The 5263-nt window shown below is 40.0% G+C and overlaps 1 long non-coding RNA gene across 1 annotated transcript; it reads right to left on the bottom strand.

Moving 5' to 3' along the window:
- Positions 1-704: 704 nt before the first annotated feature.
- Positions 705-2391, bottom strand: LOC112219862. The gene is made up of 3 exons (XR_002948805.2): positions 1901-2391; positions 1618-1762; positions 705-1496 (listed from the first exon to the last, which is right to left on the bottom strand). It is a non-coding gene; the product is annotated as an uncharacterized LOC112219862 (long non-coding RNA).
- Between the last annotated feature and the right edge of the window lie 2872 nt (positions 2392-5263).

Raw genomic sequence — 5263 nt, forward strand, 5'->3', positions numbered from 1 at the left:
GAACAAGGAACACACCAGGCAGGTCCGAGATACTGTTGTGAAGAAGTTTAAAGCCGGATTTGGATACAAAACGATTTCCCAAGCTTTAAACATCCCAAGGAGCACTGTGCAAGCAATAATATTGAAATGGAAGGAGTATCAGACCACTGCAAATCTACCAAGACCTGGCCGTCCCTCTAAACTTTCAGCTCATACAAGGAGAAGACTGATCAGAGATGCAGCCAAGAGGCCCATGATCACTCTGGATGAACTGCAGAGATCTACAGCTGAGGTGGGAGACTCTGTCCATAGGACAACAATCAGTCGTATATTGCACAAATCTGGCCTTTATGGAAGAGTGGCAAGAAAGCCATTTCTTAAAGATATCCATAAAAAGTGTCATTTAAAGCTTGCCACAAGCCACCTGGGAGACACACCAAACATGTGGAAGAAGGTGCTCTGGTCAGATGAAACCAAAATTGAACTTTTTGGCAACAATGCAAAACGTTATGTTTGGCGTAAAAGCAACACAGCTCATCACCCTGAACACACCAACTTTTCAAAAAAGTTTGAAATATCCAATAAATGTCGTTCCACTTCATGATTGTGTCCCACTTGTTGTTGATTCTTCACAAAAAATACAGTTTTATATCTTTATGTTTGAAGCCTGAAATGTGGCAAAAGGTCGCAAAGTTCAAGGGGGCCGAATACTTTCGCAAGGCACTGTATATGTCATAAAATTATGATATACTGTACACCATTATATTATATATATATATGTGTCATTAAATGACATGTACATAACTATGCGGTTTTAATGTACATTCGCAGTGGTTCTTCTTAATTTGGGAGTAATATAGCACTTTGAATCTATTGTCAATACATGCCTGCAAGACAGAGGCTTAGGTTACATTCAATCGGTCTGAGGATTTGAATGTTTTAAGGCACCACTTTGTATTTAACCCAACATTAAAATGAAAGCCAGTGAGACAGCTAAAAACTGCATTTAGTACTAGTTGGACATGTCCTTACAAGGTAGTCATGCTGTCTGACAAGTTGAACGATGCCTTCTCCTACCATTTGCTACTCTGATGTGCAGAAGTAGGATACTGTATGAGGGTCAAAAGCATGTCCTGTTCAGGCGTGAGGGATTTGTGATAGAGAAGCACAGGTTGTGTTTTCTGAACAGAGGGAGTAGTGTAACGATCCTAGCCTTGTCTATTAAGAAATCCCTGAAGGGAGATCTCTCCTCGGCCCCTCCGGACGTTTCACATTTTTGTTTTAGCCCTTAACTGACACACATGGTTCAATTAGTAAATTAATCATCAAGCCTTTGATTAATTAATGCAGGGGTGGTTATTTAGGGTTAAAACAAAAACAAATAACTTCTGGGGGGGGGGGACCCTGTTTTAGGGTCAGATGCCCCAGGGTCAAGGTCTATTTAAGGTGGTACTCACCCACGCCATTAGCTGCAATATGGTCACCTGTTCCGGTAAGGTCCATGTCCTTCACTGTGACTTTTCATGAGAATAATATACATTTAACATGACGCAGCCAGGACTGGCATAAGTTATCTATTTATGAAAAATGGTTACACTTTACATGTGTAAACAAACACAACTAAATAGGTACACTTACCATGTCTTGAGGTCTTCTTGTAGCTTTTATGTCCAGGTCTTTTGTGAATTTTGTTGGCTCTGCTGTCCCTCTCTATCCATTGGACAGGGGCAAGGCTAGTGGCAGGAGCAGGTGACTGTCACTTTGCAGCTCGCTCCTTCTGATCCTAAAGTATTGATTCAAATCGAACATCGAATGGGTATCTGTCTGTGATTAAAATTCCAACACCACAGCATTGTGGTATGTACCCACAATTCAACTGCCCTAAAAATATAGTGGGGAAATGGGAAGAAATATCACTTACATGTTGAAATTGTAATGCTGTGCGATAGCTTTCTCGAAGAGCCTCCTCAAATGCCACCCGTGCCGCATCCCTCTCTTTGCTCAAAATCATTTTTCTATTTGGTTGAACATAAACATTATTGTATGTTAACTTAGAAAAAAAGTCACAAAATGTGTGATCATATACTGTGAGACATAATCAAAAATATATAGTAGATTCACACCTGGCAGAAGTAAATTGGTACACATTGTGGATGGTTGATTGTCATTATTGTGGGGACTGCGTTACATTGTGAAAAGCAAAAGGCAAAGCATCCACAGTTAACACTCAAATGTTGTTATTTATGTGCTGTAATTCATTAACATCTCAAGTGCGAACAAAGCTGGTATTATTATTTACGAACTAAATGTATATTCATATTTACACAACTGGTAGACAGACAGCAAAAGGAGAATTACAGTTTAAAGTTTAAAATATGCAGACACCAGTATAGCTAAAGTTGAAGTCGGAAGTTTACATACACTTAGGAGTCATTAAAACTCATTTATCAACCAATTTTGAACAAACTATAGCTTTGGCAAGTTCGTAAGGACTTCTACTTTGTGCATGACACAAGTCATTTTCCCAACAATTGTTTACAGACAGATTACTTCACTTATAACATTGCATCACAATTCCAGTGGGTCAGAAGCTTACATACACTAAGTTGACTGTGCCCTTAAACAGTTTGGAAAATTCCAGAAAATTATGTAATGGCTTTAGAAGCTTCTGATAGGCTAATTGACATGAATCAATTTGAGGTGTACCTGGGGATGTATTTCAAGGCCTACCTTCAAACACAGTGCCTCTTTGCTTGACATCATGGGGAAATCAAAAGAATTCAGCCAAGACTTCAGCATTTTTAGACGGGTTCTTCCTTGGGAAAAATGTCCAAATGCCTGAAGGTACCACATTCATCTGTACAAACAGTAGTATGCAAGTATAAACACCATGGGACCACGCAGCCGTCATTCCGCTCAGGAAGGAGACGCGTTCTTTGGTGCGAAAAGTGCAAATCAATCCCAGAACAACAGCAAAGGACCTCGTGAAGATGCTGGAGGAAACAGGTACAAAGTATCTATATCCACAGTAAAAACGAGTCCTATATCGACATAACCTGAAAGGCCGCTCAGCAAGGAAGAAGCCACTGCTCCAAAACCGGCATAAAAAAGCCAGACTACAGTTTGCAACTGCACATGGGGACAAAGATCGTACTTTTTGGAGAAATGTCCTCTGGTCTGATTAAACAAAAAATATAACTGTTTGGCCATAATGACCATCATTATGTTTGGAGGAAAAAGGGGGAGGCTTGCAAGCCCAAGAAAACCATCCAAACCGTGAAGCACGAGGGGTGGCAGCATCATGTTGCGGGGGTGCATTTGCTGCAGGAGGGATTGGTGCACTTCACAAAATAGATGGCATCATGAGGCAGGAAAATTATGTGGATATATTGAAGCAACATCTCAAGACACCCGTCAGGAAGTTAAAGCTTGGTCGCAAATGGGTCTTCAAAATGGACAATAACCCCAAGCATACTTCCAAAGTTGTGGCAAAACAGCTAAAGGACAACAAAGTCAAGGTATTGGAGTCGCCATCACAAAGTCCTGACCTCAATCCCATAGAACATTTGTGGGCAGAACTGAAAAAGATTGCGCGAGCAAGGAGGCCTACAAACCTGACTCAGTTACACCAGCTCTGTCAGGAGGAATGGGCCAAAATTCCCCCAACTTATTGTGGGAAGCTTGTGGAAGGCTACAGGAAACATTTGACCCAAGTTAAACAATTTAAAGGCAATGCTACCAAATAGTAATTATGTATGTTTGTTAACTTCTGACCCACTGGGAATATGATGAAATAAAAGCTGAAATAAATCATTCTCTCTACTGTTATTCTGACATTTCACATTCTTAAAATAAAGTGGACATCCTAACTGACCTAAGACAGGACATTTTTACTCGGATTAAATGTCAGGAATTGTGAAATACTGAGTTTGAATGTATTTGTCTAAGGTGTATGTAACCTTCCGACTTTAACTATATATATATCATTGAGTTAATAAAGCCGCATACAAACAAACTCTTTTCTGTTTTCTTGAGTAAGGCAGCTCCAAAATGCAGGTGTTTCAGCCTAGCTCAGTGCTTTCTGTGGTGGTGGGGCAAGCCAGCAGAAAATATGGAGCATTGCGCCGTGATTGGCTCAGTGTACTGTCACTCATTGGGACACTATGTCACCGCCAAGTCTAAGGGTAGAGCTCGAAAATTCAAGCCCCTTGGGTGCTGCCATAGAGTTACATTAGAAGTCCCCATCCAAGAAGGCTCAAGGTCATTGGTCACAGATAAAATGATGTCAAATCACATTATATACAGTAGCTCTGTTTGGACTAATCATGTCAACATCATACTTTCAAAATCTTACCTAGCAGTCATCATCATGAATCAGGTCATCAATCTACTGGCAAATGCTTTTTAATCTTGTCATATGAAGATAAGTAATGAAGAGAAATTATAGATAAAACGTTTCGGTGCTCATCGGCCATTGGACATAAACATTACACAACAAGTTGGAAAGTGTAAATTCAACAACGAGTGGTTTGGAAGGAATCAGTGGCTAACTGCAAGAACTGCAAAGCAATCCTTAGCCTGCTGTTCAGTGGAGTGGCTGTGTGGTTCCAAGTCTAAGATTAAAGGTCTATTTTCCTAGTTTAAAATGATAAACATTTAACATTGGCCATGCTGCCAATGAAGCATGATTTGTGCCAAGCTCAAAACAACAGTTAAACTGCTAAATCTGACTTTAGTGAGTACAAGACACCTGGGAACTTGGGAAAAAATTAGCTACAACTGGGAAAATAAGTTTTGAACTTTCATCCAACTCGGAATTGTAAATCCAGAACTCAGGCCTCTTTCTAGAGCTACGACCTGAAGATCACTGATGTCATCATGATTCAACCTTTTTTTTCTTGAGTTCCCAAATGTCTTGTAAGCACCACAAATCCAGAGAATGCCAGACTTTGATGACAAAGTTTGATGACAAAATTTGCCAACGAAGGACCACTGCGCCATCTTCCTGTTCAAGTGAGCACAGCACAAGAAGATGAGTCCAAAAATGTCTTGTATGCTGCTATATGCTGCTGCATAAATTATGTAATATGCTAGGGAGATATTTATACTGTAAGAAAGTAATACTATGTGTATGTTGTGTAGTAAGCTGTTAGTAGCCCATGTGCCTCACCCTAATAATTCTGTCTATTTTCACCTCTTAATTTTGCCCACTGTTCTGACTTTGTGGTGTACATATAACCTTTAACCATTGAGAAATGTAATCATCAAATATTGTAAGAGCTTT

The sequence above is a fragment of the Oncorhynchus tshawytscha genome, linkage group LG20 (assembly GCF_018296145.1).
Source record: "Oncorhynchus tshawytscha isolate Ot180627B linkage group LG20, Otsh_v2.0, whole genome shotgun sequence".
NCBI classification, from domain to species: domain Eukaryota; kingdom Metazoa; phylum Chordata; class Actinopteri; order Salmoniformes; family Salmonidae; genus Oncorhynchus; species Oncorhynchus tshawytscha.